General features: G+C 35.5%; 1 protein-coding gene across 1 annotated transcript in view; it reads right to left on the reverse strand.

Moving 5' to 3' along the window:
- The window catches only part of LOC142336427 (beta-soluble NSF attachment protein-like), a 409326-nt gene that overhangs the window by 246741 nt on the left and 149520 nt on the right, over positions 1-13065 (reverse strand). The window lies entirely within an intron of this gene.

Raw genomic sequence — 13065 nt, forward strand, 5'->3', positions numbered from 1 at the left:
AAAAGAAGGATTGACATGTGGGTCAAAATCTTGTTGAATGTTGTTGCGCCATGATTGACATTGAGTGAAAAATTCTGGATGCCTGTCGGACAGTAGAGAAGCTATTCACTATCGAACCTATGAACATTAGCAAGCTGAATCTGGCACTAAACACACGCGATGAATATAGGGGGCCGGAACTCACGCTAATGAGTTCAATATTAGTTCAAAACATAGCTTTGACTTGAGAAAGATACATAGGGCAAAAAACATTTTGTGCATGACAAAACGAAATTTGCAAGAACGCCACAAGAGGTACACTTAGCGTTAGGCCAAATTCGGAATTACTCTAGAAATACAAAAACATGGCCAAAATCGAGAAATCCGGAGTAGGAATGTCTAAAGAAATTGATAAGCTAAATAAGTAAATAAGCTAAATTTTGTATGCTGGAAAAATTTTGGATTGAAATTTTGAAAATTGTTCTTAGAATTGTTTTAATTGTGGTCTCAGACAAATGTAAATACCTTGATTTTATCCTTTAACATTTTGTGAAACAGTTTAACCTGACGATGATTGTAAATTTCGTAAACATTTGTTTTAAAAATTGGAAGTTATTTTAATTTGACAAGTTGCTTTTTTTTACATTTAAATCTATATAATTGCAAACTGCATAAACTTCAAGATTAAAATAATGTGGTCAAAGAAAAGCAGCTAATTCAAACCGTTAGGGAGTATTTACACTTTAGACAACATTTTAATTGTTTTAATAATCTATCTTTCGCATCTGATGCTTTGATGTTTGACTACTGTCAGGGTTTATAAATATATAGTTGACTTGCTGTCCCCGAATTGACCGACTTTCATTTTTAATAGACCTTTCTTTTAATAGACCTCTTTTGACAGTATTACTAATTCGTACTGTACTGCTATGTAAAATGCAGTTTTCTGTACCATCTTGACTACTAGTAGTGATTCCTGAAGTTCTTTGTGTTATCCACCTATGTTTAATTCCGTGTAATGTATAGATCCTTCTATAGACATGAGGCAACCACCAGACTACCATTCTCTGTTGGTTGTAGTTCGGCTCTCAGAGGGAATCGTATTTTAGTGAGTCAAGAAAGTTCATATTTTTGATGCCGCTCGTAAACCACATCTCAGTTAGTAGTATCAAGTCATAGTTTCATAGTGCAAATTCAACAAATTCCAAGTGTTTTTGACCATTGATCAGGCTTCTGATACTGTATAGCAGTGCATTCAATGAAGTAGATTGTCAAGTGTTGCCTCCTTCAGGCTCTAGGGGTGTTGGTTTTCTCTTTTTCCGTTGCAAATCCAACGGATGGGGCTTCACGCACGAAAAAAAACACCCTTTTCTTTTTCCTTCGCTGCGATGATCTTTTCTCATCAAATTCATCGTTTCTTTTGAGCAGTCATGTGAAACAGGCTTTTGTGTCAACAAATAGGCATTTCTTAGGTTTTCTTTGTGACTGAAAGTCGCCGCTTTGGCATCCTCGTGTGTCTGCTGCCCTTGTCTTTAAATTCATTGTCAGGTGAAAACAACGTACCGTCCATAACACAATCTCAATTAGAAAAAGCACAAAAAATTTTCGGAAATTTTGATTGCTTCAGTTTGGGTTACTATCATGATCTATACGTATCAGTAGACACATTGCAGCTAGCAGACGTGTTTGAAAAGTTTCGCACCCTTTGCTTTCAAACTTATGGCTTAGACTGCGCTCAACATTTTTCGGCACCAAATCTTGCCGGAGATGCGTTTCTAAAAATTTGTGAACCTCAACTGGAATTACTCACTAACAGAGACCACTTAGATTTTGTTGAAAACTTGATTCGAGGTGGTGTGGCCTCCGTGTTTGCAAAACGTCTATTCGAAGCTAACAATGAGTATCTTCCAAACACATTCAATCCATACAAAGAGCATAGTTTTGGTCTAATGATTGATGCGAACAACTTGTATGGAGGCATTATGAAGATTTTGAGACTTTGAGAGTGATTCAACTACAAAATTGCAAACAATTCTGGATACGACAGATGACAGTCGCTGGGGATTCATTGTGGAGTGTGATCTTGAATATCCAGACGACCTGCATGACGATCACAAAGATTTTCCGTTGGCCCCAACGAAAGAATGTGTCAAACCATTTTGGTTGAGTGAGTATCAATTCGAAACTTTACATGACATCAACCTAAAGGGGAACTTCAAACTGAAAAAAGTTTTGCAGACTATTTACAACAAGGAGCGTTATACACTTCATTATATTACACTGAAACTTTATGTCTCATTGGTCCTGAAAGTTAAAAAAGTTCATCGTTGCCTCAAATTTACCCAAAGCAAATGGCTTTCACCTTACATCGATCTGAACACAGATATGCACCAGCGTGCAGCTAATAAATTTGAAGAAAATTTTTTCAAGCTGATGTCAAACTGCGCCTATGGTAAATGTTGTGAAAGTAAAAGAAATCATCAGTCAATTTCACTGGTTCGTACAGAACAAGAATTGTGGAGGATCACAGAAAAGTTCAACGTTAAAACAGTAAAAAAATTTTCGAATGAGTTGGTCGCGGTGACAATGCGGAAGTACAAAAACTTTTGGAACAAACCAACAATAGTGGGAGCAACAATTTTGGACTTGTCGAAAATGTTTATATTTGACTTTCATTACAACACCATGAAAAAACATTTTGATTGTTCGTTTTTGTACTCAGACACGGATTCGCTGACCTATGAAATCCGCACAATTGACCTGTACAATGATCTAAAGGAATCAAACGATTTGAGTGAGAAGTTTGACTTAAGTTTGACTTAAGTTTGACTCAAATTATGAGAGGGACAACAATTTGTTTGATGACAAACACAAGATGGTTGTTTTGAAATTCAAACACGAGATGAAAGGACGACCGATGCTAAGCTTCTGAGCTCTCAAATCAAAAATGTACTCCATCACAACTGAAGGTTAGTTATAACATTCCTTTTCTTTTGTATGATGACATCTAATATATCCTAAGCAAATTATTGGTTAATAAGAATGTTTAGGAAAAACTGCAAAAAAAGTGTTAAGATTGTCAATATTTTAAAAAGAAAAACAATTTCATGATGAAAAGCCGAAAACTTGAAGCACAAAACGTAATCAAAAAATTGCATAATTTTTTGGTTTGTTTACAGATGAGCAGAAAAAAATCTGTTGAAGGAATCACTAAATACGCTCAGGCTCGACTCACCCACGACATGTTGGGTTTCTATCAATAGATCAGTTACACTGAAAGTGAATTAGAGGAAGACATAGTGAATTTTGATGAAGGTACAACAAACATTAGTAGCGATAACAGTGAGGAAAGAAACCCATTCATAATTCATGAGGCTTTTGAAGAGTCTGGAGTAGAAAAATGAATTTGAACAACAAATAGAAAGTAGTCGTTGTAAATCTAGAAAAACAAGAATAATGAAATCAACAGACCAGTCAACATCAAAAGGAGAGGTTACGCCAACTCAACAAAATTAAAAACATGGTCGTAAACGACGACGCGTCTATTTAATTGAAAGTGATTCAGATTGATAATTGAAATGTATTAATATTCATAACAGTTTTATTGATACTAGCTCTATTATCGAAAATAAATATTGCTTGATTGATTTACTGTAGAAAATTGAAAAATTTCACATACCACTTGTTTAGATTTGAAAAATAGGCAAACATTGGAAAAGTTAGGAGAATAAAAACAACAAATTATTTACCTTGCTTGCTGTCTTCTGTTTCTGCTGGTTCCAAAAAATTCGAGGGTTTTGGATAACCAAAAGTTTCTGAAAGGAATTTTGATGAAAAAGAGTTGTTTGGTTAACAATTATTTATGAAAAATCTAGGCAGAAAGTGTTGCAAATTTTGATAGAAATCTTTGTGACACATAGATTATCACTTTGAATATTAGAATTATGTGAGAACATTAAAACAGTTGGTGATTTTTGCAATTGCAATCTTCATATACACTTCAGAATAAGCTACTATTTTTTGAACTTTTATCAGTAGTGCTATTTGCTTTATTTCAATTTCAAGTCGCTGAAAAATTTCGAACTTTTAAAACTGTTGAAAAATTAACTGAAATACAAAGTTTTAACAAACTAATTGATTCCAGCTAGGTGGTATGTTCAACGGATATATTTAGGAGGAATTAGGTTTTTAAACACTATAAAAATGTTATGATTTTGTCAGAACCCTGATTAATTTTGTCTTTCAATGGGAGAAATCTTTTGAAAGAAGTAAAAGTAGCGGTAAATTTCGTGACATTTACAATGAACAGTGTCTTTGCCTTCAAGCAGCTTAAAACCTCCTACAAATTTTGCAGCTTGCAGAAACTTAGCTTTATCTTGCTTCTTTAAAACCTTAATACATAAGAATTCCATTCTGGTACCATGGGCAGAGATAATTAAAAAGTTGAGTGGTTTGAAATAGCTGCGGTGCTGAATTCATTAGAGACGAAACGGAATGAAATCACCCAGTTTTCTACTTAAATGCCTCCAAACATACAAAAGTGTTTGTGCTAATAACAGACGAGATATTTTGTTGTTTATCTCAACACCATTTCCAACCAGCGCGGCTACAGTTTTCATAGTACACTGAATACAATTTTAATACTCCCAGGAAATCCTTCTTTGAAGTTTTGACTCGCCGCTTTCAAGCATTCAAATATGAACGTCATTTTTTTAATTAAAAGAAAGTCTTTCAGGCGAAATTGATAGAAAAGTCCTTCAACTACAATTAGTAAACAAATAATAAGAGTAGACGATAGAAATGACCAGAAAGCAATTGCGAAGGAATGAGTAAAATTTAAACTAAGTAGAGAGTTGAAACAAACAAAACCAAAACAAAACCAAATAACAAAACGAAAAGACCGTAAAAGTGTTCGGAATATTTGAAGGGAAAACCAGAAAGTATTCTCCGCGTGTTAATAACATGAAGTATTCGAACACATTTTCTACAATAATAAAAAGGTTTCGTTTTTATCCCGGAAAATTAGGAGAAAAATACTGTGTTTTCCTGTGCACGCAATGGGGGGACATTTGTGTAACCATGTGTTTGCAACTGGGGGAGTACTATAACCAAAACGCCAAAAGAAAACCAAAAATTCGAGAAAATATCTTGTCTCCCCCCCGTTGCAGCACAGGGTTACACAAATGTCCCCTCCCGTTGCGTGCCCAGGAAGACACTATACTACTCAGGGCACCTTTCTTGAGAAACGATGCACAAGTTCGGGCGTGCAGAGAACCCGCTCTGCCAAATGTGCGACGAGAACGTTCAAGAAACAGCAAAGCACTTCCTCCTATATTGCCCTAGACGCAACAGAGAACGAATAGAAGTCTTTGAGCTCAAACGCGACTCCATTTACCTACATGACCACCCAGAGAGCATTACGAAGTTTGTCTTCATCGTGGAGCGGCCTCCCGCGGCTGGGACGCGGGCTCACATCGGTACACACACAGATACCTAAACAAAAAAATTCAAGAATTTTTATCTTCTTGAAATGCGCACCTTCTGCAAGATTTAAAACTATTGACAAAATAAATAATGCAAGAAAATCCATTTGTGAAATTAAAATTACTTCCGATACTTAAAACAAACGTTTTACAACTTTACGTTTATCGTCAATTTAAAACTCTTTCAAAAATTGTTAAAAGACAAAATCAAAATGTATTTACATTTGGCTGAGACCACAATTAAAACAATTCTAGGAATTATTTCTAAATCTATCGAGAAATTTTCGTATATACAATATTTTAGCCTATTTGAAACTCTTATTTACATCTTTTATCAATTTCTTTAAAAACACTCCTATTCCGGATTTTTCGATTTTGGCCCCGTTTTTGTATACAGATGAGCAGAAAAAATTTTTTGAAGGAATCACTAAATACACTCAGGCTAGACTCACCCAAGACATGTTTAAATCAGTCTTGATGGGGGATCGTGGCTTGATTAGAACGCCAAACTACAGAATCGGTTCGATTATTCACTAGCTTTACACTATTGAGACAAACAAAATAGCGTTGACCGCCTTTTGTGACAAGCGGTATTACATTGACTCAGTACACTCACTACCCTATGGCCATAAAGCAATTCGGGAGAACGCAGTGTATCAAGAAATAGCACTGGATGAGGAATGGGATATGGAGGATATTGATGAACAAATTGAGGAAGGGGACCAAAGTAACCCGAATGATACATTTGAATTATCAGATGGAACAATTGTTCAGCAAGACAAACAATCTTTTTTTACACCTCATGATCCGGGTTTCTATCAACAGATCAGTTACACTGAAAGTGAATTAGAGTGAGACATAGTGAACTTTGATGAAGAAAGTGCAACAAACATTAGTAGCGATAACAGTGAGGAAAGAAACCCATTCATCATAATTCATGAGGCTATTGAGGAGTCTGGAGTGGAAAGTGAAATTGAACAACAAATAGAAAGTAGTCGTTGTAAATCTAGAAAAAAAAGAATAATGAAATCAACAGACCAGTCAACATCAAAAGGAGAGGTTACGCCAACTCAACAAAATTAAAAACATGATCGTAAACGACGACGCGTCTATTTAATTGAAAGTGATTCAGATTGATAATTGAAATGTATTAATAGTCATAACAGTTTATTTGATACTAGCTCTATTCTCGAAAATAAATATTGCTTGATTAATTTACTGTAAAAAATTGAAAAATTTCACAAACCAGTTGTTTAGATTTGAAAAATAGGCAAACATTGGAAAAGTTAGGAGAATAAAGACAACAAATTATTTACCTTGCTTGCTGTCTTCTGTTTTCTGTTTCTGCTGGTTCCAAAAAATTTGAGGGTTTCGGATAACCAAAGGTTTCTGAAAGGAGTATTGATGAAAAAGAGTTGTTTGGTTAACAATTATTTGTGAAAAATCTAGGCAGAAAGTGTTGCAAATTTTTGATAGAAATCTTGGTTTCACATAGATTATCACTTTGAATATTAGAATTATGTGAAAACATTAAAACAGTTGTTGATTTTTGCAATTGCAATCCTCATATACACTTCAGAATAAGCTACTATTTTTTGAACTTTTATCAGTAGTGCTATTTGCTTTATTTCAATTTCCAGTCGCTGAAAAATTTAGAACTTTTAAAACTGTTGAAAAATTAACTGAAATACAAAGTTTTAACAAACTAATTGATTCCAGCTAGGTGGTCTGTTCAACGGATATATTTAGGAGGAATTAGGCTTTTAAACACTATAAAAATGTTATGACTTTTTCAGATTCCTGATTAATTTTGTCTTTCAATGGGAGAAATCTTTTGAAAGAAGTAAAAGTAGCGGTAAATTTCGTGACATTTACAATGAACAGTGTCTTTGCCTTCAAGCAGCTTAAAACCTCCTACAAATTTTGCAGCTTGCAGAAACTTAGCTTTATCTTGCTTCTTTAAAACCTTAATACATAAGAATTCCATTCAGGTACCATGGGCAGATATAATTAAAAAGTTGAGTGGTTTGAAATAGCTGCGGTGCTCAATTCATTAGAGACGAAACAGAATGAAATCACGCAGTTTTCTAATTAAATGCCTCCAAACATACAAAACTGTTTGTGCTAATAACAGACGAGATATTTTGTTGTTTATCTCAACACCATTTCCAACAATCGCGGGTACAGTTTTCATAGTACACTGAATACAATTTTAATACTGCCAGGAAATCCTTGTTTGAAGTTTTGACTCGCCGCTTTCAAGCATTCAAATATGAACATTCCATTTTTTTAATTAAAAGAAAGTCTTTCAGGCGAAATTGATAGAAAAGTCCTTCAACTATAATTAGTAAACAATTAATAAGAGTAGACGATAGAAATGGACAGAAAGCAATTGCGAAGAAATGAGTAAAATTTAAACTAAGTAGAGAGTTGAAACAAACAAAACCAAAACAAAACCAAATAACAAAACGAAATGACCGTAAAAGTGTTCGGAATATTTGAAGGGAAAACCAGAAAGTATTCTCCGCGTGTTAATAACATGAAGTATTCGAATACATTTTCAACAATAATAAAAAGGTTTCGTTTTTATCCCGGAAAATTAGGAGAAAAATACTGTGTTTTCCTGGGCACGCAATGGGGGGGGACATTTGTGTAACCATGTGTTTGCAACTGGGGGACTACTATAACCAAAACGCCAAAAGAAAACCAAAAATTCGAGAAAATATCGTGTCTCCCCCCGTTGCAGCACAGGGTTACACAAATGTCCCCCCCGTTGCGTGCCCAGGAAGACACTATACTACTCAGGGCACCTTTCTTGAGAAACGATGCACAAGTTCGGGCGTGCAGAGAACCCGCTCTGCCAAATGTGCGACGAGAACGTTCAAGAAACAGCAAAGCACTTCCTCCTATATTGCCCTAGACGCAACAGAGAACGAATAGAAGTCTATGGGCTCGAACGCGACTCCAATTATCTACATGACCACCCAGAGAGCATTACGAAGTTTGTCTCCATCGTGGAGCGGCCCCCCGCATCTGGGACGCGGGCTCACATCGGCACACACACAGATACCTAAACAAATAAATTCAAGAATTTTTATCTTCTTGAAATGCGCACCTTCTGCAAGATTTAAAATTATTGACAAAATAAATAATGCAAGGAAATCAATTTATGAAATTAAAATTACTTCCGATATTTAAAACAAACGTTTTACAACTTTACGTTCATCGTCAATTTAAATCTCTTTCAAAAATTGTTAAAAGACAAAATCAAAATGTATTTACATTTGGCTGAGACCACAATTAAAACAATTCTAGGAATTATTTTTAAAACAATCGAAAAATTTTCGTAAATACAATATTTTAGCCTTTTGAAACTCTTATTTACATCTTTTATCAATTTCATTAAAAACACTCCTATTCCGGATTTTTCGATTTTGGCCCCGTTTTTGTATTTCTAGGGTGATTCCGAATTTGCCCTAACCCTAAGTATCCCTCTTGTGAAGGCTACGTGGCTCAGGTATATTTTGAAAAAATCAAAATATCGCAAACTTTATCTTGATTAATTGAAAACTCTAAATAAGGGCATTAGCTATTTGAAACTCTTATTTACATCTTTTATCAATTTCTTTAAAAACTGTTCTATTCCGGATTTTTCGATTTTGGCCATGTTTTTGTATTTCTAGGGTAATTCCGAATTTGCCCTAACCCTAAGTATACCTCTTGTGAAGGCTACGTGGCTCAGGTATATTTTGAAAAAATCAAAATTTCGCAAACTTTATCTTGATTAATTGAAAACCCTAAATAAGGGCACTAGCTGCAATTAGCGAATTGAGAATCTAAAGTAATGCATTAACAATGATTTAATTCTGGATTTTTTGAGGTTTTGCATTCCTAAAACTGAAATTTTTCTGATTAAGTGGTGCACTGTTTTCAATTAAATGTCCTAAGACAAGTAAAGAACCGTGCGGAAAAAGGCCGTAAAGTGTTCAAGTACAAACTTGAAAGAGATAGGAGTATATTTAGAGAGAAGGTGATACCAGAACTAATGCCATCTTTTCTGGCAGAATTAGGCGTGATATGAGGCGTCACTGCGCAATAGTTCCAAATAGACTCAGTGTAAAACTTGATAAATGTCAGAGAGACAGGATAGACCACTGTGGAAAGGCTCCCATAGTAATGTTGTGATAATGGATGGCGGTGAACTTCCATAGCTTGTACTTGACATCCTATCGTTGGGACCTAAACACCCTGTGAGAGACAAGTTTTTTGAGGTGCACTTCCTCACAGACGTGGACAAACTTGTACGTGAGTCACGCGAGAATGAAATTGAGGGTGAGAAGCTTTGACGAATTGAGGCGCATGCAAAATACTCTGCAAAAAATGTACGTATGACACTAATGTATAGAAGAATCCAAATAGTGCATGGTTATCTAAAAGACAGGCATTAGTTGGCGGGTACAAATTGAGAAAGGCTGCGGTTTCTGTGTGACGAAGAAGTCAACGTACAGGGAAAACCTTGATGATGTGCTGAACTCTCATCAGTTTGAAAAAATCAATGGAGCAAAAGATGAAAATTGTGTTCAAAAATGAGAAAAAAACAGATAAATAACTGCCTGTAGCAATTTATAAGAACTCTATTCAAGCAACCTAGCTCCAGAGATCCCAAGGTCTGCAATGAAAAATTTACTAAAGATTGCGTTGACAAATGCTCATTTTAAATGTAACGGGATCTGGTATGTACAATCAGTTGTTCTGGCTATGGGTGCATCACTGGCTGTAATACTAGCAAACGTGTGGATGAAAATGTTAGAGGCATCACTGCATAAGCCGGCGCCTAGTGAAAATATCTCTTGATCCGATCAAAACGGGAAGTGCAAAGACTGCAACCGGGGAGTGACTTTCCAAGGAGGAGGATTAGAATTTGAGTCTTGCAAAAACTGGTTTCATGCAAAATGCCAAAAGATTACAATTTAGGAATACGCCAACATGCAGGATGTTGTTTTGATTTGTACGTATTACAGCAATCAACAGAAAAAGGGGCGTTTTGAGGAGATGAAATTGTGCAAAAAGTATATGGATGATATTATCTGCATGGTTCGCGGTGGCCCGGAGGAGTAACTAAAATTTCCAAATTCATTAAACAACAGCCTGTAATTCACCTGAGAAAAAGTTAAAAGGGAAGGGGATTTGGTTTTTTTGACATTAAGGTAAATGTGAGCAGCAAAAGTAATATCGCCTGTCCTTGGTATCAAAAACCAACTGACACCGGAATACTGTTGAATTGTGGCAGCTGTGCACCGCTTCAGCATAAAAATTTGATTCAAGCGAATATTCACAGGTTTTTTAATGCAACATCTAATTGATTGGCCTTCAATCAGGGTCTTGAAAAGAACAAAACATTCATAAGGGTCTTGAAACAAAACCAAAAATCAGTATACAGAGGAATGGTCTTAAAAATAAGTGATTCAGACTTTAGAAAAGATAATAAATGGCGGTAAAGATCAATTGAAAACAACGTCAAAATAACATCAAAAAATCAAGACTGGATTCCATGATAAACCAACTATTTGTCTACAACACAGAGGCAACCTTACTCAAAACATTTTAAGCAAAATGAACAAACTATGCGACTTGCAAGTGGTTTTTATAACGCGATAATTAAAATCATGCCGCAACACCCTGAAATCATTTTATAATAGAGACCTGAAATCCCACGTGGTATATGAGATAAAATGTAATGGATGCGGATCCATCTTTGTTGGGCAGACACAGCAGAATTTTACCACAAGGATATCAGAACATCAAAAGAAGGATTGACATGTGGGTCAAAATCTTGTTGAATGTTGTTGCGCCATGATTGACATTGAGTGAAAAATTCTGGATGCCTGTCGGACAGTAGAGAAGCTATTCACTATCGAACCTATGAACATTAGCAAGCTGAATCTGGCACTAAACACACGCGATGAATATAGGGGGCCGGAACTCACGCTAATGAGTTCAATATTAGTTCAAAACATAGCTTTGACTTGAGAAAGATACATAGGGCAAAAAACATTTTGTGCATGACAAAACGAAATTTGCAAGAACGCCACAAGAGGTACACTTAGCGTTAGGCCAAATTCGGAATTACTCTAGAAATACAAAAACATGGCCAAAATCGAGAAATCCGGAGTAGGAATGTCTAAAGAAATTGATAAGCTAAATAAGTAAATAAGCTAAATTTTGTATGCTGGAAAAATTTTGGATTGAAATTTTGAAAATTGTTCTTAGAATTGTTTTAATTGTGGTCTCAGACAAATGTAAATACCTTGATTTTATCCTTTAACATTTTGTGAAACAGTTTAACCTGACGATGATTGTAAATTTCGTAAACATTTGTTTTAAAAATTGGAAGTTATTTTAATTTGACAAGTTGCTTTTTTTTACATTTAAATCTATATAATTGCAAACTGCATAAACTTCAAGATTAAAATAATGTGGTCAAAGAAAAGCAGCTAATTCAAACCGTTAGGGAGTATTTACACTTTAGACAACATTTTAATTGTTTTAATAATCTATCTTTCGCATCTGATGCTTTGATGTTTGACTACTGTCAGGGTTTATAAATATATAGTTGACTTGCTGTCCCCGAATTGACCGACTTTCATTTTTAATAGACCTTTCTTTTAATAGACCTCTTTTGACAGTATTACTAATTCGTACTGTACTGCTATGTAAAATGCAGTTTTCTGTACCATCTTGACTACTAGTAGTGATTCCTGAAGTTCTTTGGGTTATCCACCTATGTTTAATTCCGTGTAATGTATAGATCCTTCTATAGACATGAGGCAACCACCAGACTACCATTCTCTGTTGGTTGTAGTTCGGCTCTCAGAGGGAATCGTATTTTAGTGAGTCAAGAAAGTTCATATTTTTGATGCCGCTCGTAAACCACATCTCAGTTAGTAGTATCAAGTCATAGTTTCATAGTGCAAATTCAACAAATTCCAAGTGTTTTTGACCATTGATCAGGCTTCTGATACTGTATAGCAGTGCATTCAATGAAGTAGATTGTCAAGTGTTGCCTCCTTCAGGCTCTAGGGGTGTTGGTTTTCTCTTTTTCCGTTGCAAATCCAACGGATGGGGCTTCACGCACGAAAAAAAACACCCTTTTCTTTTTCCTTCGCTGCGATGATCTTTTCTCATCAAATTCATCGTTTCTTTTGAGCAGTCATGTGAAACAGGCTTTTGTGTCAACAAATAGGCATTTCTTAGGTTTTCTTTGTGACTGAAAGTCGCCGCTTTGGCATCCTCGTGTGTCTGCTGCCCTTGTGTTTCTTTCATTATCAGCTTTAAGCTGGCGACTACGCAAAATGTGTACTTATGTGCTACTCAATTATGTTTTATTATTATTATTTTAACCCCCCGATAAAATTATAGCCCCATGATGGCATTTTTTTTTTTACAATGATGGGGATCTATACGTTATATTACCACTAAGACTTGGGGGAGGGATTGGTCTGCAATAGGTATGACCCCATTTGCTTGTCCATTGTTTTCAACTCCTGTGAGTCGACGCAGAATCATAAGAATTGCATGGTTTTGTAAGTTGTGTGTTTTTGGT

Source organism: Convolutriloba macropyga, chromosome 3, assembly GCF_964194025.1.
Source record: "Convolutriloba macropyga chromosome 3, txConMacr16.3, whole genome shotgun sequence".
Lineage (NCBI taxonomy): Eukaryota > Metazoa > Xenacoelomorpha > Acoela > Convolutidae > Convolutriloba > Convolutriloba macropyga.